At 44.2% G+C, this 21,982-nt stretch overlaps 1 protein-coding gene across 4 annotated transcripts in view; it reads right to left on the bottom strand.

Annotated features, from left to right (window-relative positions):
* FYN (FYN proto-oncogene, Src family tyrosine kinase) overlaps positions 1-21,982 on the bottom strand; it is an 83,268-nt gene that overhangs the window by 49,326 nt on the left and 11,960 nt on the right. For 3 of the 4 annotated variants that reach the window (XM_040598071.1, XM_040598068.1, XM_040598070.1), the window contains exon 2: positions 8,774-8,908. The gene's annotated coding sequence lies outside the window, so the exon portion shown is untranslated. Of the gene's footprint in view, positions 1-8,773; positions 8,909-12,636; positions 12,712-21,982 lie in introns of those variants that run through there. The other variant, XM_040598069.1, reaches the window with a different exon arrangement.

The raw sequence follows: 21,982 nt of genomic DNA, 5'->3' as shown, positions 1-21,982 counted from the left end.
AAGTCAGGCCACTGCCCAGTGTGAATGGACACCCATGGCCGGAGGAGTAGGAAGAGTAGTCTCAGATGAGCTCCTGCTGCCACGCTGCCGTGGCTCAAAGCAGATGCCTTCTGCAGCGCTGGAGTGCTCTCACTATTGTTTCTTGTCAGCATAAAGTTGCTTCGGAAGTCTTCTACAATGGTGGCAAGAGGGATTCAGGAAAAGGAGCAGCTCCTGCTGCCATGAGAAGAGCAGACTCTGCAAAGAGCTTTGAAGTGCCATATTCTGCCCTGCTGTTCCTCCCCATTTACTGAGTGACTGGGGATGCAGCCCTGGAAATAACAGCTTCCTGACACTACAGACGATGTTTAAGTTGTAACACATGTCTGCAAAGTATAGCACTGTGCTTGCCTTCCCTCTTTTTCCCCTTTGGGACCTGATTTAAAAGTCAGTTTATGAAAGATGAATATTTGGGCGGGTTCTTTCCCGTTTAATTTCAGCCAGCCTTGGAGGCCAGGACCAGCGAAGGGAAGGTGCGTGCTGGAGGATTTCATTGAACTACAACCAGACCCTTGGCTTCTGCCAGAGTTTGTGAGCACAGCTGTCCGTGGGGCACAGTGGGTGGCTGCTTGAATGCCAGGAAGAGCAAGCAATGAGTGCCTTTACAAACAGATCCATCGCCCTGCTGGTGGGGTATGGTCCCTCTCTGACAAGAGATTTATTACTATGTAGATATTCCATTTATTATATCTATACATCCTGTTTATTACAAACTAGAGAGAAAAAAGGAAATCAGTGTTCCAGCCTGGCAGGAGGGACAATAACAGTATCCATGCGTGGTGCTCGTCTGAGGGACAGTTGTGGTGGTGGGACTCGCTGGTAGCTGGCTGGTGGGGAGGTCACGGGGTAGGGTCACAAGATTCACTAGCACCATGTGGCTGTTCGAGCAGCTGTAACCGAAAGCTCCCCAATGCAGCCAATGCAAGAAGAGGAGAAAACCCCTCCAAACTGCCCACAAAAGGACATGTCACTACCCTTTCAGTTTTCTGCAGCTTCTTTGCCAGCCGAATCTGTGAATGTCATGGCCTCATCTTTTTCAAAAAGCAGTGAATTCTTTTCCACTCTCTGTGATACATTCCTTTCAGCAAAACCAAAGCAGAACAAAACATGAGAAGTGATTAAAGCAGAGTCTCACCCTGCAGCCTCTTAAAGTAACAGTAACTGAGTTACGCCTTGTACGGTCTCAGGGCTTTTATTACTCTGAAAAAACAGATGCCCTAGAAAAATGCAGCATGGGAAGATCAGTTCTGAGGAGGGCTTCTTCTGTGTTTTTTTCCTGTCCCAGCAACATCCAAATTGCACTTATAATCTGAAAGAAAGAACCTTACATACAGCTAACTTGTGAAGGAAGGCCTGCAGGTTTTACATTCATAAACTGAAAGAGCAAGTACTGCACTTAAGATTTCTTTTTGTGTGTACGTGCTTACAATGAGTTAAAGAAAGCTTTGAAATTAACAGCTAAAAGCAGCAGCTACATACAGTAAACACACGCTCACTCTACAGTCAAACCCCCCAAAGGATGGGTCTGTCCTTGGTTCTTAGTAACACAGGAGAATGCCATGTAAATTCAATAGCATGATTTCAAGCTACGTTCCTCCTTCACCAGGCTGCTTGTGGTAGCTCTGTTCACGAGCAGAGAGAAGTGGGTGGATGGTCTGCATAAGCATTTTGAGCTAATGTGCCTAAATCTTAAAGTGCACCTTTTAAGTATCTGAATTAGAAAACCTGTATCAAGAGAACAACTGCTGCAAATGCCAGAATCATTTTGTCCTGGAAAGAAAAGAAGTGAAACAGTGCCTCCACTGATTTCCTCTTTTTTTTCCCCTGTTAAGAGAACAGAAAGATGATTGCAGGTTGATTCACACTGTTCTGATCTTTTTTCTTTCAACTCTTATTTTTAGAACCTACCCAGGCACAATGCAAAATTCAAAATGTGAATCGGGATGGGCAGGGAAGGAAGCGGGGAAAGGGAAAGGGAGTGGTATAGAAGTTCTGCCTGCTGTGGAATAAGAGAGAAAGCTTTTCTCAAAAAACAAAAACCCCACTGCTGCCTCCCCACGCCTCTTTGCCCATGCACAAATGAAACTAACACCTTCTCTGCCTTGTCTGACTTCTTGACTGAAGAACTCTGAGGATGTGACAGCAAGGAAATAGGAGCAAACTGAGTCTCAAATCAGGAGGTGATTTACTTCAAGGCCATTTCAGATGCCGTTCCCTCCTGAAGGGGCTCTTATTTTACTTTAGTTGCTACTGTTAATATTTTAGAAGTGTTATTTAAAATCCTTATTTGTCCAATTACATTGGGGGAAAAAATACCCTCCTCCCTAAATAGGAGCAAAAATTTGCCTGTGGCCAGCTCACAAAGAAATCCCCAGTCTTCTCACCATCCCTGCAGCTGGCTTCAGCTACACAGCAAAGATGCCTACAGATAGAGACCCCAGACAAGGTGGCAACCACATGGTGACAAAGGCCAGTAAGCAACCAGAGCGCTGAAGATGCCGATTACATCAGTAACAGGAAGACACGAAAACTCTGCCTACACTTACACACAAAAAAAGGTGCTACTAGTCAGATCTATTTTCTCAAACCCAGCTGTAGCCACTCTGGTTTCAGTGTATGACAGCTTGGGTAAGTATACTGGGTCTGGATGGGGTTAAGTGTCTCCATAGCAGCCCGAACCTTTCTCTGCTTTAGATTTGTGACCAAAGCAGTGCTGGTAACACACCCATGTTTTAGCTACTGTTGAGCAGTGCTTGCACAGCATCAAGACCTTCTTTGTTTCTCACTCTGCCCCCGCAGCAAGTAGGCTGGGGGTTGGCAAGAGGCTGGGAGGGGACGCAGCTGAGACAGCTGACCCCAACCAACCAAAGAGATATTCCACACCATATGATGTTGTGCTCAGCAATAAACGCTGAGTCTTTGGAAAGTAGCCATTGCTTGGAGACTGGCTGAGCATCGGTCTGCTGGTGGGAGGTGGTGAGTGAGTGCCTTTGCATCACTTGTTTTCCTTTTATTTCCTTTGCTTATTAAACTGTTTTTACCTCCGCCCACTAGCTTTCTCTGTTTTGCCCTTCCGATTCTCTCCCCCATCCTGCTGGGAGCAAGTGAGCAAGCGACTGAGTAGCAGATTAGCTGCTGGCCAGGTTCAACCCACCACAGTGAGTAATATGTAAGTGATGTTCCTGGTCCAGAAAATAACTTCAGAGGCACACAGGTTAAGCCATGTTAACTGGACAGCCAAGAATTGAGATGCTGCCTGGAGATGAATTTGTCAGGATTACAAAGATGACATTACCGTCTAGTCCATTTTTAGCAGAGATTTTGAAATTTGGAAAACAAGAGAGTGGGAGGCTGAGATGGTAGTCAAAAACACTCTGGACAACGGGATGTGGAAGGAGACAGGTCTTAACTTGCATTCCCTGTTAATGCATATTAACATAATGTATGTCAATGCACACAGTGCCACCATGACACCACTAAGACCAGTGATTCTCAACTCTGTTATGCCAACTACCCTACAAACTGCAGCTTCCCACATTCTACAATTCTATGCCACCACAGGCTGCATCTGTGCTGCCAGGGATGTCTTCTAGAAGGTCTATGGTCAGTCTCACCTTCCTTTTACCCACACACAGTCCCTAGTACCAAAAAGCTGGGAAATGCTCCTACAACCAGAGATAACCTACACAGACCTGAATGGGACAATCAGCAGAGCAGGAAATGAGTAATGGGAGGGAAACCGAGGCAGAGTCCACAAGGAAAAAGTGAAGCTACCATCCCTTTCCTTGGCTTCTGCTGTGGACCAGTGACCTACAGCAAAGTCCCTCTGCCTCCAAAGGTAGATCAATACTGCTCAGCTCAGAGTGGACCCTGCAGTGTCTCAAAGCCAGTGAGGTTGCCTACATCCCACTGCTACCTCAGTGAACTCTAGGAGGTAGTACTGAAACAGATACACACGGACCTATCATAGAATCATTTAGGGTGGAAAAGACCTTTGAGATCATCAAGTTCAACCATTAATTCAGGACTGCCAAGTCCATCACTAAACCATGTCTCTAAGCACTGCATCTACGTGATTTTTAACACCTCCGGGGATGGTGGTTCCACCACTTCCCTGGGCAGCCTGTTCCAATGCTTGTCCACCCTTTCAGTGAAGAAATATTTCCTTATACCCAATCTAAACCTTCCCTGGTGTAACTATGCCCCAAAAGGCCTACTCCTCTCTGTATCTCTCTGTCCTTCTTTTTGTCTCCCTCTGCCTCTGTCGTTTGAAAAGATACCACCATTCAAGATACTAGCAGCAGCAACAGAGGAACACAAAACAGCAATGCTGGACAGATGCCTTCTCTCCTCAGTGTGTTGTCCACTTGGTCTTTCATCAGTGGATATGGTTGTAGGACTGATGAGTTTTCATTTTTGGTGATTAATCTCACAGCCTGTCCTGACTCTTAGGTGGCTGCACTGCTTGAATTAGAATGTCACGGTCTGGAGGGCAGTGACCCAACAAGAAACAAGGGACAACATCACAAGTTCTTAAAGAGTCAGGACTTAGAGTTTAAAAAAGGGGTGATGGTGGGGAAAAATCATGGGGGAAGGTCTCTTGTTAGCCAGAGAAGATGGGACTTAAAAAGGGAACAGATGCCAGCTAAACGCCGTGAAAAATAGACTCTGCTGGGTTGGTGAGCATTTTCCAAAGGAAGCCAGCAAACAGCTGGAGGGTTGTTCCACATTGATCAAAATACCTAAGTATCACCAAGCATATGGTAGATCTATTTTTAAGCTTTTTGTCCACATCTGAGGGCAAGTAGAAGAGATAATTTGACTTCATCATGAACCTGAGGTCATTACACATACTGTTCAGGGAATGATCTGCAAGGGATAGTCACGTGTAGTGACTAAGCTACAGTCCATAACCTGATCCTTCAGCTTAAAGCTACTGCAACCTCCTCAGCGCAGTTATAGGAGGTCCTGCTTTAATTCTTTATGGCCTAAGCAGGAAGTGACATTGAAATAATGGACTAAATGGAAGCTGTGGATATTTAGGCTAGGTGTCAGGAAAGAAAATCCTTTCTGTTGGCAAGGACAGCAAAACAGCCTGGAATAGACTGCCTAAAGCAATGTGAAGGGTAGACAAGTACCTGCCAGGCATGGTACTGCCTCTGTTCGGGGGGGGGGGGGGGGGGGGGATAGGTCTATTTCAGTGTGTTTTTTCAGTCTCTTTCAGTGTGGTTTTCTATTATTCAATGAGTGACCAAAACAGCAGATGCAAACACTTTTTAAGAGCCCTTCCCCTCAAGCCAGAGGAAGTGTGATTTCTTTATTTCTCTCACTCCCTCTTTCATTGTTTTTCAAGGTTCATATGCTTAGGAGAAGAAACTGTACTTCAAATCTGGCCTGTGAATGAAGGTACATTTGCAAAGTTCTAAAAATGCACCTGAAGATCCTGATCGCACTAAACATATTGTGGAAGTTTGCCCAAGTGGACATTTGCTCAACATAGCATGCAGGATTATCTACAGTGGTGTTCTTTAACTGGTGATCCAGAGAGCACTGGGGTCGACAAATCATCACGTGGCTCACAAGCCCATAGCACATGTATGACCAAGCAAATACACATCCATTGGATGCTGTGGCAACATTTTGCTGGTGGTGTTTGAGCTCCCCACCACACTGCCTGCACGGCCTCCCCATCTGGCTCTCTGAGCAAGAGCAGATGAAAAGCAGACCCAAATTACCAACCCAAAGTACCCCTGAGGACAGCTCCAACCATTCTCATCAACAGAATGAAAAGAGCAGTGCATGTGGAAGAGGCAGTCAACAGAGGTTTCTCTGTTTCTTTGTATTTAAGACACAAAGGCAAGAGCAGGACTGGATAGTAATCTGGAGCAGACAGGCAGGGTTTCACTGGAGGTGACTGCTTTGTGATACACCTTGTGAACTACACAACTGTCAACAATTCAGGAGATCTGGAGATCCTGTCTGGACTTCCTCCCTGTTTCCTAGCACAAAAAGACAAAAACCCTGAAGGCTGCCGAAGTTAACAACTAGGTAAACAGCACAGGGGACAGGCGTCAGATTTGCGGATTGTATTGTAAAGGGAAAGTGACCTCTTGATAGGGAACGAATGCACACACTGTAAGCCAGGCTGGCTGGACAAGTCAGGTTAGATAAGCAACAAAAAGCACATCCAGCACCAAACCATGATATCAAGAACATTAACCAAAGCAGAGGCTGTAAGAAGATGACCCTTTTCAGTTGCCTATATGCTACTTGTGAGCATCTGAAAAAATGGATAAACTCTCTGCCTGCAGAGTAGTGATTCAAAATAATATTCCTGAAAAATAACAGCTACATTTAGAATTTTAGAATAGTAAAAGAAATAGTTGTAGCCCATTTTAGAAGTCCAAATGTAAGAAAGGAGTTGACAGGTCCTATATGTCACAAATGACATCTGTCCGAGTGACTGACAACTTGGAAGTAGGTAATCTTGGATATCTATGAATCAAGATACACCCAAGGTGGAGTATTAGTTGGTGTCTGTTAAAGGCCACTGGAATCACTGCAGAGCACTAGGTGATGGCCTTCTTCAACACCTCTATACAAGTCTAAAAACCCCTTGTGTTATATATGCTGGAGACTTTATGTTACTAGCACTAAAACATGCTATACTTTCCAAAAGGCTATGAATGACAAGGTACTAACTCCTAATTTAAAGGAAAGACCAGCCTTCCTAACCCTGCGAACTAAAGCCCTTGCCAGTTAGCCAAGTGAGTCATATACAATATATGTCTTGCAGCACCAAGGAGACTGGAGAATTCAGGGGCAGTTCACAGGACGATGACCACAATGTGAAAAGCTTGTGGGATGTAGCTAAACTACCACACCACGCACAGCAGTACCTGCTGACTTGCTCCCTGCCCCAGCCGGGGACAGCAACAGGCAGGAGCTGCAGTGCCAGCAGGAGCTGCAGGGCCGGCACAAGCACAACTTATCACTGGCTGTATGATGTAGCTACACCTGAACTGCCTGTGAGTCATACGCAGTTTAGCAGAGGAGCCGGACGATCCTTGTTCTGGACTTTGTTTCAGTAGGGAGGAAATGATCACAAACCAGAAGGTTACTGGTTGTTTAGACTGCAAAGGACTGCCACTTTCTGTGCAAATAACTAATGATGTCTGCAACCAAATCCAGACCAGTAAAATTTTATGTGGTATATGAACATACACTCATCATACATACACAAATTTAAATCACAATGCATGCTTTCCGAAAGGCAATTTCACAAAACTATAGCAAATGGGAGTCAAATCAGCCTGAAGACAGAATGTACAGAAAGTTGCTGATATCTGCAAACGGTTTAAGACATTTCCTAAATGCCTACAATGTTACAACCATGAAAAGAAGACTGAGCTAGATAAGAATAACACACAACAAACCCCCCCAACAGCTGGGTTTACCAGGGAAGTGAAAAAAACATATAAAATGTTATATACAAAACTGAGACATGAAGGTGGAAAGGAGAAAAGATAATAATGAGTAAAAAAGCTAAAATAAAGATTATATAGAGGAAGAAAGAAGATACTGGGGAAAACTAAGGCAGATAGAATCAGATATATATTTTTTTATTTTTCTAAGCAGATTATGAAAAATTAATCCTGAACAACAAAAGTGGTACAATCCTTCATAACAATACGACAGTGGCAGAAGTTATTTAATAAATATTTCTGATTAGCACAAGGTAAAAGGCTGGATGATCTGCTTATGATGATGAAATAACTTCCCACGACAGCAGCCCCTGGAGAGGGGACATAAAGCAGCAGATACATGATTCTAGGTGTTTCAGACTAGTTGCATGAAATAAGCTTGTCTCAGAAGGTTTTAGAGAGCTAGCCTGGGAGCTGCTACTGCTGCATCTAAAGCAGTTCTGGGCCCCTGGGGAAAGACGAGGGGCAGAAAGAAGGCTCACTGGTTAAGAAGAGTAAAAAGTAGTTACGGGCCAGTTGGCTGAGTTTCCAGTATTTTGCATAGGACAGAATAACCAACACAGGACTCAATTAATAAAATCCTAAAAAAAAAAAAAAGCAAAAAAAAAAAAAGCTCTACAATTAAGGTCAATCAACTTGACTTTAAGGAAAACAGATCCTGTCAAACTAATCTGATGTCATTTCTTGTAAAAATTAAAAGTTCACTTGACAAAGGCAGCATTGTTGACACTATTACAAGTCTAAGTCATTTGACTTGTTCTGTAGAACATCTTTATGAGGAAACTGAATGCTCTGAAGCTTGTATAGAGTGACTTCATCTGTACATGAAGAGCAGGACTCCATAGGTGTAGAGCACTGTATGAGGTCAGGCAAAAATCTCAAATGTGTTTAATACTGAAGTCACTTCTGAGTCCACAGTCATATTAAAAGTTTTCAAAACTTGATAAATGAAGGAAGCCAAAGTGTAACTGTAAATGGGAAACTATTTATTAGCAAACAGATTGGTTCCTCTTGGGTTCCCATAGGTATTGGTGATCATCCCTTTACCATTTAATAGCCTTCTCAGTGATCTGCATTACAGTTAGATACGATACTGAGGAGAGCAAAAAAACCAACCAAAAAACGATGAAAGGACAAACCTGACACATAGCATCTGGGGTCTGTCGAAAGATGGGAGAAACCAGTTTAGGTGTTTATAAGGACAAGTGCAGGATCACCTTATTAGAATAAAGAATACAGGTGGTACTTACAGGATGAGAGGGAGAGAGAGGACTCTATCCTCCAAAGCAGAGACTGAATGTGAGTCCGGGGATCCTGGGAGGCAATCAGCTTGACATGAATTCCCCACGCAAGGCTGTGGCCAAAAGGGCTAACGTGAGCCTCAGCTGTACAAACAAATGAAAATCAAAAGATGAGTAGGTAGGTTAACGTGACGCTGTATTTGGCTCTCATTCCTCCACTCCGTGAATAACTTATCAGGTTCTGCTGCTCCATTTTTCAAATAAAGTGTTGGAAAAATTGGAAAAGTGTTCAGGGGAGAGAGATTAAAGCACTGGAAACACTAGGTAGCAGAAGGCTTTGATACAAACAGAAAGCTTAAAGGGAATTTTGTTATTTTGTTCACAGTATAGGAGCATTCATATGGGGAATAAATTTGGTGACAGCAGGCTCTAATCTAGCAAAGGTGGAAAACACACTGGAACTGAAAACTAATCCAATCCAGACTGTGAACAGGCAATTTTGGTTTGCTTTTTCAGCAATGGTCTGTTATGGGCAATTAACCAGTAATTAACCCCTTACACCACAGGTTGTGATGTACTGTCCATCTCTGCAAAGTTATGAAAATAACTGTGCTTGATTTAAAAAGGATGTCCACCCATGCAGCTTGGGTTATCAGGCATGAAGTAGGAGCTCCTGCAGGTGAGACCTACTGCCTGCATAAAGCTGGAGCTCTGGTGTGTGATCACAGCATCAGACAGTGCTTTGTGTTGGCATTAAGAAACACTCCTACCCCTTCCAGGAGAGTAATCCCCGCCACCTTCTGGCTCACGGCCTGCAAAATGTCTCCAGAGGAAACCCTAAACTTTTGGGGCTGAGGTGCCATCTAAGTACGGATGACACCAAACTGTCTGTCTTCTGCAGGATCTGCAGGAGCTGTCTGAATTCCCAGCACCTGGCTCCACACAAAACCTTACTGTGCAAAGCTCCTCACACTGAAATGCCAAAGAAACAACTTTCAGGAAACCGATGGGTTATTACAGCTCTGCCACTGACACAGCACCTGTGATCCTTGCTTCAGCAGTTCACTTCATCTGCTGCCTGCTGCTGGGATCTTGTCCCAGGGATCTGCCTGGGATCCCATTGCCACAGCCACAGAAGGTGACCTCAGAGAATTAGGCTGAGGGAAGGAGTCCTCCACACCTCAGAGATTTTTCTTCTCCCACCTGTACCCTTTCAGGATGAACTGGTGGGCTAGCTTCCTTCTTCAGGAAAACAAGCTAGTGCCTTTAAGCGGCGTGAGTGGACATGAGCACCACTCCTGCAGGCACCTCCCAGCTCACCTGGGATATCCACGTCTTCTCCTTCCCCTTCACCCTGCCGAGGGATCTTGGGTGCTGCCAAGAAAGCTTTGGGCTCTGGTTCCAAGGATGGGGTCTGGCAGGTGGGCTCCTAAGGACCACATACTCGGTGGGGGGCCCTGGCTACTGACTTGGCTTCATCCCACAACCTGCCAATATTTAAGTTTGGTGGTTTTTAAGGATGCAGTGCAAGCTTTTGTCCATGCTGTCTGTCTTAACCTGGGCCTTTGGCCAGGAAGTATTAATCCTGTCAATGTGCAGGCATGGGGAAGGCTGGCGAGTGTTTGATTTGTGCCGGTTGCTGGCATCAGCTCATTTTAAGCTTCTGGAATGAACCACTTACAACTGAATGCTGCAGTGTAAATACTGCAAATGAAACAGATAAAATAATGTCAATTACTTGAGCTCAGCATCGGTTCACATATGCCACTCCAGAGATTTAAAAGGCATTATTTCATACAAACATCTAATTACATTTAATTATGAGCCTACAGGTATTTTTCTCTTCAGCAGGTGGGGAAAAAGTTGTGTTTTTCAAACTTACAGTCACTTCCAGTAAGTGATTCCCACTAAAACACAGCATCCATAGCATAGCAGAATCTCAGTGCTTTGTTACAAATGTGAAAGAAACATCCCATCTTAAGGAAACTTTTGTAGTGCAAGACTTCTGCAGAGTGAACTAAAGCAAGAAGGCTTGTGAAAATTTTAGGGAGCAAAAAGGTCTGTCCAAGTGTGGTGTATATACACATATGCACATGCATTCACGCACACCCCACCACCTGGTCTCTGCTCTGCCTGGTATTCCTACCAACAGGTCTTGAGACTCAAAACTGTGGTTGGCAACTCTTCAGTCGCTAAAAAAGCTAAAGTTTTGGTAAAGCTGATCAAGAGCAAGTTTCAGAGCTACTAATAAAAGATGACTCGGAGCCTGCTGAAGTACAATTTGCATTGTGCATTTTTGTCTTAACACTTCCTGTTCTCCTGGGTGCATTTTTCTCCCTCATCCTCTTGCACAACTCCAGCTACATCCAACAGCGTTAGGATGTTCTGTTAAGCAGATGTGCACCTCTGTTTTTAAGCTTTGTAAAGGCTTGCTTATGTCAAAAGATGGACCATCACAAAGATCACATAGGCTAGATTCCACAAAATTATTTTTACAGATGAAGTAACTGTGGTAATCGTCTGAAATGTAAATGAAGCAAACAGCTTCTATGGATTTAAAAAATCTTTTGATACATGGATTTAAAAAATCTTTTTGAAATGTTAAGAAATAAGTTGGATGCAAGGCTTGTTATTTTACCCCAGACACACAGAGAAAGAATTAAATGGGAGAATGTGAGACTTAATCATCCCATCTGCCTTTGTAAGCCACCCAGACGAGACGCAGAAATGCTAGGGAAGTTAATGCAATGAACCCCAGAAGTGTCACTTTCACAAATCTCAAGAGGCATCATTGACCTGAGGCTGGCTGCAGTTTCTGCCCCAATTCCAGTTTAATGTATTCCAGTTTGACCCTCCAGCGACAGTGCTGCTGGAGAACACGCTAAGAAACAAATGCAGGCAATTGCTTTGACATAATTCTTTTGGACGCAGGCAGATCGAATGTGCTGATGTCAACAGAGACCAGAAAAAAATTTACCAGATCTCCTTTCCTCACTGAAGAAAACAATAAGAGAAAACAAAGCACAACCCAAAACCTAGCCAAACACATGCCTGCCTCTTAACAGCAAAACTAATACAAGCTGCCTAAGAAAGGCAGAACCAAGACAAACATTTCTAAAGTATCATTTGTATGTATACACAGCATTTCATTTATAGCTTAAATTTACATGACCTGTATATATAATTGGCTCTTTGCATATAACGTGCATAAAAACTTCTGTTCTATGGAGGTTATTAATTTTAAAGGAACAGTATAATTCTGTCCTTTATGGCCTTATAGTACATTCAAAACAGTTCCTATCGTAAGTTTTCTCACCTTAAAGCAAACTGTTCTTCTTCCCTTTCTCTCATTCTTCTAAAATTCAGAAGACTGCATGGATCTACTTTCAATATGATTGTCAAGATGAAACCTTCCTGTCTTGCTATGCACTTAAATGCTCAAGCTCCAGCAACTTTGAGGCAGCATAGTTTGATGTCAGAGAACATTGAGGCAATGCTGATTTTTCTGCACAGGGACGGCAAGAATAGAAGCTGGGGATATTTTTTCCATGGGAAAGATGAATTATGGTAGGAAAACAGGTCAGGCAAGCCATGATGACTATCCTGAGAATAAAAGATCAAGCTAAAGATTTTCTTCTCTACCTGGTCACTGTTGCTCCTGAAATAACTTCTGTACGAAAGGAAGAGAGAAAAAACCCCACACATCACTGGTACAGCTTTTCAGAACTCATAAGGGAAAATACCAGGGTTGAATGTGGCTGGTGCCTCAACTTTATATAATGAAAACAGAACAAAGAAACAGATCCGAACCTCATTGCCTCCTCCCTCTTTTACCTCCTCTCCTAAGAAAGGCTTCCACCTCTGCTACTCACAATTTTCCTTTGCTCCCATTCCTCTAGCTCCCCATCAGTTCATGCAGACAGATTGTCTGTGGTGGTATCATGCAAAAACCAGATGAGATCCTCAACGCTTCCCCTTTCTGTGTGCCTAGAGCACTTCCAAGAAGAGAAAAACTTGTGAAGAAATAGATTCTCACTTCCCTTTTCTGCAGCTACTTGTGGGGGTCACTCTACCACAATGAAAGTCTGCATCTGTGATCTGACCACTATGAAGAGACAGATAAAAAGTACCATTTTGCATGTCCATAAGAAGCACGGTCTCTGAGAGAGAAGTGATGATGTGTTGCAGCCACTGGAATTGATATAGAACATCAAACCACTCTTACACAAAGAAAAAACAGACTTTTTTCCTTCTTCATCTACCACACTTCATGTGGCCTGTTCCCAAAATGTGGCCACAAAGTGTGGTCCACAGTCTGGCTGATCATTAGAGACCGCAGAACCTTTTCAGCTATGTTGGGACCTGCATAAATATTGCAGTTTTCAGGGAATAAGGGTTTTAAGACCACCAATCATCAGGAATTATCAAAGACTTTAGTCCCTAGAGTGTCTCGTGTCCTGCTCCTTGAGTAACCATCCAGAAAGAAGAATGGAATTTCTTCTCCAGAGAGTCAGAGGACAAAGGCTGGTCAAAAATAAAACAATGTCCTAAGGAAGTCCTTGAATTTCTCATGATCTTGTGGTTTATTTTTTAAAGCATTTGTCAAGATGCAGAAGTATGGTTGAAACATTTTTCTAATACTAGGAATGAGAAGAAGGCTTAACCAAAACTCAACAGAAATTACTATCTACCTTGACTCCTGTAAGGTCTTTGACACAGTCCCATACAACATCCTTGCCTCTAAATTGGAGCTATATTGATTTGAAGGATGGACTATTTGATGGATAAGGAATTGGCTGGATGGCCATATCCAAAGAGTGCAGTCAATGGCTGGATCTCCAAATGGAGATCAATAACAAGCGGTGTCCCTCAGGGGTCCATACTGGGAGCAGTACCATTCAATACCTTTATTAATGGCATAGGCATTGGGATTGAGTGCACCCTCAGCAAGTTCATGGATGACACCAAGCTGAGTGGTGCAGCTGATGCACTTGAGGGAAGGGATGCCATTCAGAGGGACTTCCACAGGCTTGATAAGTGGGCCTCTATGAACCTCATAAAGTTCAACAAGGCCAAGTGCAAGGTCCTGCACTTGGCCCAGGGCAATCACTGGTATCTGTACAGACTAGGAGATGAAGGAACAGAGAGCAGCCCTGTAGAGAAGGACTTGAGGGTACTGGTGGATGAAAAATTGGACATGAGCCAGCAATGTGTGCTTGTAGCCCAGAAAGGCAATTGTACCCTGGGCTACATAAGAAGTGTCGCCAGCAGGTCGAGGAAGGTGACTCTCCTCCTCTACTCTGCTCTCGTGAGACCCCCACCTGGTGTACTGCATTCAGTTCTGGGGTCCCCAGTACAAAACCTTGGACCTGTTGGAGTGGGTCCAGAGTAGGGTCATGAAATGATCAGAGGGCTGGAGCAACTCCCCTGTGAAGACAGGCTGAGACAGTTGGGGTTTTCCAGTTTGGAGAAGAGAAGGCTCTAGAGAGAATTTATTGCAGCCTTCCAATACTTAAAAGGGGGCTTATAAGAAAGGTGGAGACTGTTTACCAGGGCCTGTAGTGACAGGACAAAGGGCAACAGTTTTAAACTGAAAAAGGGTGGATTTAGTTTAGACTAGGAAGGAACATTTTATGATGAGGGTGGTGAGACACTGGAACAGGTTGCCCAGAGAAGTTGCAGATGTCCCATTGCTGGAAATGTTTAAAGTCAGGTTGGATGGAGCTTTGAGTAACCTGGTCTAGTGGAAGATGTCCCTGCCCAGGGTAGGAGTGTTGGACTAGATGATCTTTAAAGGTCCTCCCAACCCAAACCATTCTATGATTGATGATTCTGGTTTTAAATCAGATTCCCACCTCTGTGGCTGCTACCACAGCACAGAGATGGTGCAGTTCGTTCAGCTGGGACTTAATGGTGCTGTAAGACAACTTGTGGGATAGGGTTACAAACTCATATTACTGTCAACAGAGATAAATAAAGCACCTACACTCCAGGAACAAGGCGTATGAAAAAGACAGGATCAGATACACACATGATTTTTTCTAAATGCACTAGACGATGCGAAACAAAAAGCAAGAACCAAATGCACCCGTATCTTTACATTGCCATTTGTATGAAGAGTCAAAGTTTATTATTTCTTCCATACTGCAAAGCTACAGTTGTTATGACAATCACAGCAGTTACTATTGTAGTTCATGCTCACTATCTTTTCAGAGCACGAGACATCTGATCATCTGCAGGCTTTGAACACTTCCCTCTAAACATGCCTGTCTAATATGACTCCAGTTTTCAGTGACAGTAGGTTATCAGTTGTTCGGCTACTGCAGGCTGTTACAATATTTTTACAACAGGAAATGTGTATTCCGTACCTAAGGAGACTACACTTACAAGAAATAATGCAGGAAAGTGATCTAATTTCTATTCTGCTTCCTTCCTTCTGCAGTGTGCTGCATTGAGATGTTTGTTCCAATACACAGATATTAGTTCAAGGCCAAGATTTTATTTACCCTGATCCTACAAAAAAAAAAAAAAAAAAAAAAAAAAAGCCTGCAGCTGAACTGCAATTCAAACACCTTAAGTTATTGTACTGCATTCACATTCATGTAAGTGATTTAGGTAAGTGGGCTTAAAATTTCTCTTTTCAAGGTTATTGAGCCTGTCTTATCTGTGGCTGGATATTTGTCTGTCAATGCAATAGTTTTAAAACTCCTGTGAACTGAGAACACTTCCCGAAGATACAAGCAGTATATCAGGCAGGGAGTGTGAATTTTGAAGGGTCTTTGTTGTGGTCCTGAACCTCAGTATTGCAGTCTGTAAGAAAATGGCCACTGTGCCGCATTTAGGGAAACAGCACAACACCTTCATGAAGCCCTGCACCCACCCATGGATGTTACCCAGCTACCACTGCTGAACAAAGACTGACTGCTATGCTTCATTTCTCCGCTTTTGCAAAACCAGTTTTTAATTTAGGAAGTCTGAGGTAGCCTTTTAAGAGGAAACTTTCAAGCATTCTCTTATACTTATCCTGTTTATTACTGGGACTGACAATACAGGTATATAATAAATTATACATTGGCCACATGCAACTGCCTCCTGTCTGCAAGCTAAAAGCTGGCAAGAGATTCTATACCACTACAGGGCCAAATCTGCACCAGGCAGATTGCTGAATTTGGGGGAGTTTTGAGCACCAGTGGATTCGCAAGCTGACTAGTCAGTGCTGACTGCTCATTGCCAAAGCTCTTGGGAAGGGATAAACAGAGAGGTCAGGAAGGGATAGCAGTCTGAACTGGATTGCACAGCTGTAGAAATAACATTTAGAGTTCATCTGTTCTCTATCTTCCATGTTAGAATTAAATTACCATTAAAAACCATGAAACCCCTCCCCACTATATAGAATCATAGAATCGTTGAGGTTGGAAAAGACCTTTAAGATTACCGAGTCCAACCATTAACTGAGCATCGCCAAGTCCACCACTAAACCATGCCCCTAAGTGCCACATCTACACATCTTTTAAACACCTCCAGGGATGGTGACTCCACCAGTTTCCCAGGCAGCCTGTTCCAACACCTGACAACCCTTTTGGTGAAGAAATTTTTCCTAATACCCAGTCTAAACCTCCCCTGGCACAACTCGAGGCCCTTTCCTCTTGTCCTATCACTTGTCACTTGGGAGAAGAGATCAACACCCACCTCGCTACATCCTGCATTTTTGGTGAGATGACAGGACTTTTTCATATTTATGTGTTAGAGAGGTAAGGGAGTTAAAAATATGAATAAAATAAAGGGATGCTTCAAAAAGTTATGTTTGATTTGTTTATGATGTCAGTAGTGTACTCTTCTGGCAAGGCCCTATTGAGTCTGAAATGCAGATTTCCCTAAGGCTGGGCTGGAGCTTCTCCTTTTTGTTTGCATTTGGGCATTTAATCATCTTCAGTGAAGATTTTCTTGGGCACGAAAAATGAAGCTACGTGTTTTCTTTTGCATACATTTTTTCTGAGCAGTTTTTCAGATGCCAGCAGCATAAACGTAAGCAAAAGAAAACAGTCCCAACTTTGTCAGCTTCCCAGCACTATATTTTATATGCTGGTGCTTTTGTTTTCTTGCAAGTTCAGCATTGCCTTAATGGCAGCACCCTGGATTCCCCCTGCCCCCAACAAGTGATACATATTAGTACATCTGTTTTCTCTGTAAAGTCTTTCTGCATTCTTTGCAGGGCACAGGAAGGATGTGGGCTCCTTTTCACATTCAAATGAGGCAAATTAGCCTTTGCCTGGTTCCTACAGTACAATGCTTATTTTACATTTAAGCGTGAGAAAAGGGGAGGAAATAAAACCCAACAGTTAGGTGGGTTACATGTTTCATTTTGGTACAAGCCTCACTTAGCCTTTTGCAAACTGCTTTTCATAGGACATAATTTCAGGATGGGGTTCAAAAGTTTAATCATGTAAAATGACTGGATAGTTTGCTCAAAGAAATAGCAGCCACGGATGCATTAAACATGAGAAATGGATGAAAATGCCAACCTGAATCAGCAGGGCTCAAGCAACCCAGGAGATCCCTGAAGTGCAGTGGCAGTAACTTCGTAACACAGGTGACTGGGCCAACAATGGGAAATGCCGTGCTGGATCTTGTATTTACAAACAAGGATCAGGAGAAGTGCAGGTCAGGGGCAGCATGGACTGCACTGACCGTGAGATAGTGGACAGTCTTCTCCAAAAAGATGTGTCACAACCCCCACAAAGAATAGACTTTGGTTTCTTCAGGGTTTTGCTTAGAAGAATACTGTGGGATACAGGCCTGAAGAAAAAAGGGGTCCAAGAAAGCTGGTTGCTTTTCAAAGATCACCTCCTGCAAGCTCCAGAACGGTTCATCTCAGCATGCAGGCAGTCAAGCACAGGCAGTAGGAGGCCCACATGGATGAACAAGGACTCCTGACTGAACTCAGATGTGAAAGGAAAGTGCACAAGAGATGGAAACAAGGGTCAGAAAAAACAATGCCCACCTGGAGTTGAATCCAGTGAAGGTTGTCAAAAGCAGCAAGAAGGTTTCTACAGGTATATCAGCAGAAAGGAGGGGCTGCTGTTGAATGAGGCATTAGTGGTGTACCCAGAAGCTGATACTGGGGCCAATACTGTTTAACTTCTTCCCTAGTGATCTACATGATGGCAGAGGGTGCATCCTCAGAAGGTTTTGAAAGAGCGGCTGATATCCCAGATGGTTGTGCTGACAATCACAGGTACTTTGACAGGCTGGAAAAATGAGCCAACAGGAACCTCATTAAGTTCAACCATGGGAAATGTCAAGTCCTGCATTTGGGTACACACTGAGGGCTGACCTGCTAGGATGCAGCTCTGCAGGAGAAAAGCTGAGTGTTCCAGTGGACAGCAAGGCAAAGATGAGCCAGCAACGCTCCTTATGGCACAGGTGGCTATCAGCGTCCCGGCCTGCATTAGAAACGGCAGTTCCAGTAGGTTGAGGAAGGTGATCCCCCCCCTTTACTCAGCACTAGTAAGACACTTCTGGAGTGCTGGATTCAGTTTGGGGGTCCCTGAAAAATTGAGGCTTCCCAGTACAGAACAGACATGGACTTATTCAAGCAGATCCAGTGAAGGGCCACAAAGACTGTTCAGTTTGGTGCACCCCTCTTACGAGGGAAGCCTGAGAGAGCTGGGATTCTTCAGCCTGCAGAACAGAAGGCTCAGGAGGATCTTACTAATGAGTAGAAATGTCTTGTGGGAGGCAGCAAAGGAGATGAGGCAAGACCTTTCAGTGGTGCTCAGTGACAGCCAACGGGCACAAATTAAAATACAGGAAATGCTGCTTAAACATAAGAAAAAACCCTTTTTTACTGTGAGGGTGTGAAACGCTGGCACAGGTTGCCCAGAGAGGCTGTGGAGTCACCATTGCTGGAGGTACTCAAATCCCAGCTGGACATGATGCTGAGATACCAATTTTAAGCTGACCCTGCTTTGAGCAGAGGGTTGGAATAGATGATCTCCAGAGGCCTTTCCTAGCTCCATCAGCTGGTGATTCTGCCAGGTCACATGTAGACATGCTGCACTTACTAAAGTCCTCCTCTTGCTCCTTTTAGAAACCAGAGATAAATAAAACAATTCAGTAACATAACAAAAGCACGGTACACACTTTGCAGGGAAATGCCGTGGTTCAAATTCCTGCTTTTTCAGAACCTGTGCTCTAATCCAAGTGGTAAAGCTAAGAGGTCAGATGCAAGAATAAAACAAACAACTGCTTGGTAAACCACAGGCAGCTAGCACTAGGTGGAAATTCAGTGCACATTCTTTACGGTACAGCTTCTTGCACACTTAATGCACGCTACGTGTCAGGTAACATACTCCATATACAGGGAACCATTATGAAGTAGCCGGGTGCTGTAAATTTACACTCAACTTTACTGATGGCAACCTTCCAGGGTAAACAATCCCTGCGTTCTGTTGACAGTCATGTGCCAGGTTTGACAGGTTTCACCAGGAGATGTGGAAGAAGTTTTGACACACCTCCTAACGCATGGAAGTGCTTTACCGAGCCTGGTTGCCATCCTCATCCATGGTTCTGGAATGTACCAGTCTTGCAGCAACTGATGGGCTGTGTCCTTGGTCTGGGGACCTGCAAGACCCATGGCCCTGTTCTGCTCACAAACTACCCCTTGAAATCAGTTACTTGTTTTTTCTTGGTTCTACCCCTGTTCTGCCCTGAGTCACTGTACAATGACCCCTCTTCTCAGCCTGCAAGAGCACAGCCTTGTCACAGCCTCCCACTCTCTCCCATGAGAGCCCTGAAGCCTGCTCTGGCTGCAACAGGGAGGCCACAGAGGAGCTGCAAGAGCTCCTGCTTCCTCAGAGCTGGCACTGGTTTTCTAGACACCTGGCTGCCCAAAGAACGTAAGCGCCTACTGTTGTTCTCAGCCACCTCTCTCCCCTCCAAAGCCAAGGCGTGCACATTGATTAGTCTTGCGGCATACAACACAACAGTGACACCATTATGTGAGCCCTCCTTCTAGCTCTCCTTAAAACAGCAGTGCAAAGCTCCAGCTCAGAGACCCAGGGTAAAGATAATCTGGTCATCCAGACTTCCCCCAAAGCCTGAGCCTGCTCAGTGTTAGGTTCTGGCTGTCTTCAAGCAGCAAGTGCAATGAGGCTGCTGGATCGGACCCTGATGCCTTTAATGCTGGTTCACTTACAAGTGTTGTGCCAAAGGGGTATGTAGGAGGGGCCTGAACAATTCAGGAAGTTCTCAAAAACAATGTGATTGCAAATATCTTTTAAGCATCCTAGGAACAGTCAGTTTGTCTCTACTGAGGCATCCACAGCACTTCTAATCCATAATTTCCATTGTAGCCTGTTAAAATAATGAGATTTATTATTCCTGTCACGTGTCCTTTCCATAGACACTGGGAAGGTATGGGAGAGGGAAAAGAGAACGTTAGTTATCAGTCACCACTTGCCAAGAGTAGACTAGCCACTCAAGAGTTATACATTCACGTATAAATGACTCAAGAGAGTTTAATTTACTCCTTTTCTCCTAGCTCATACTTTTTTCCTCCTGTACTGCAGCCCTTGTTCCCCTGTTGTTCTCGGCCACCACCTGCCTGCAGTGGACAAGATGGAGAGTGGTAAACAGTTCTGGACGTTTCCCCTTTCATCGTGAGATTTGATTTGGACTCCCTTTCCCAGACCTCAGAGCATGCCTGATTTCTGGGAGCAGAACAGAGAACAAGAATAGAGCTAATCTTTAGCAATGTGATAAAAATCACTCTCTCACACAGACAACTGGAGAAGGATTTCAAAAGAGCTGTTGTGCCAAGCACCTGATAGCAAAACCTGAAATTGAAGCCAACCCACACCTTCCTGCTCATAGACACAGCTCACTTATTTTCTCCCCAGCAGTCCCTCTCCTCTACTAATTCTACTTGGAACTAAAATTTAATTCACCACCGAGCATACCCTCACACCAAAATGTGTTATGCTTTGAGAGGCCACTGCTTCCACGACAAAAACACAAGCGCTGCCACATTACAAGTGGGGTCACCTCATCTCTCTCTCTCTTTTTAAAAAAAATAGAGTTAGTAAAAGCACATTAAGCAATTGGATTGGAGAGATGGGATAGGAGAACAGGACACATGGAGATCTGACAGCTTTGGTGCCATCTAAGACACAGAGGAGCGGGCAGGTGAGCGGAGCAGCTGGGGGGGAAGGGGCAGCAGGAGACGTGGAAGGGGCTAGCAGCCTGCACTCCCAACGCCGAGTGCCAGCTGGCAGCTACATGTTGCTGGTTGCGTGTGGGCTGCGAGTGTAACAGAGGAGATGAGCCTTTAGGGGAGGAGCTGTCTGATAAATCATTAATGAATGAAAACATGAAGTAATCTGTCTGCCTAGGAGGCAGAATCGTCTAATGATGAGGATGATAGACTAGGAAGCCAGAGATGAGGTTCCTATCTCACCCACAAGACCAGCGACACATCAGCTCCTTTTGCTGTGCATAAGAAGATACACCCGCCTCCTTGCTCTGAAGGGCTGCTTTCTGAAAATCAACATGGAAACCCCACGATCTCGGTGAAAACCTGACAATAAAATTTACAGTACCCTTTGTGAAAACTGCACCCCTGGCTTCCCTTTTGTCACTGGCAGCACACAAAGAACCAATATCCCTTTTCAGAGACAGCTTTCACTAAACAGATATTTTTTTTCAAAGCCATAACAAAACCCAGTACGACCTTTAACCAGAGCCAGTGGCATTTAATTTTAAATTGATTAACTACATACACAGTACTAATTACCCATGGGTATTTTTTTAGCAATGAGACTATTGGTTGGAAATGTAAGGGTATGTCTATGTGGGGACAGGGACACTCTGCTTTCTCTGTGCTTTCCGAAATGAAGAGGAAAAAGCTCGAGAAATGATGTTGAAAGGTGCATTTGTGTTTATGGGGATAGCTGCAGGGGCAGCAGACACAGGCAGCCGGAAAGCAATGGGGTTGTCAGGGGAAGGGGCAGGAGCTCAGCATGGTTTCTTTTGCACAAAGACCTAGCAGGATGTGTCAGGCAGTGCAAAATCAATATGGACCCTGCGTGAAAAAGTAATCGTCAGCTTTGTACAGTTCTCAGGCTTATTTGGAAAGACCCTCACAAAGGTGATTCTTGATTTCTGTGAATCTTTAAGTGTTCTCTTTCCTCTGTCTTAAAATCCCAGAAAATTCAGAGG

This window comes from Falco naumanni, chromosome 6, assembly GCF_017639655.2.
Source record: "Falco naumanni isolate bFalNau1 chromosome 6, bFalNau1.pat, whole genome shotgun sequence".
NCBI lineage: Eukaryota > Metazoa > Chordata > Aves > Falconiformes > Falconidae > Falco > Falco naumanni.
The sequence above is the reverse complement of the archived record's forward strand: the minus strand, read 5'-3'. Positions and strand labels throughout refer to the sequence as shown.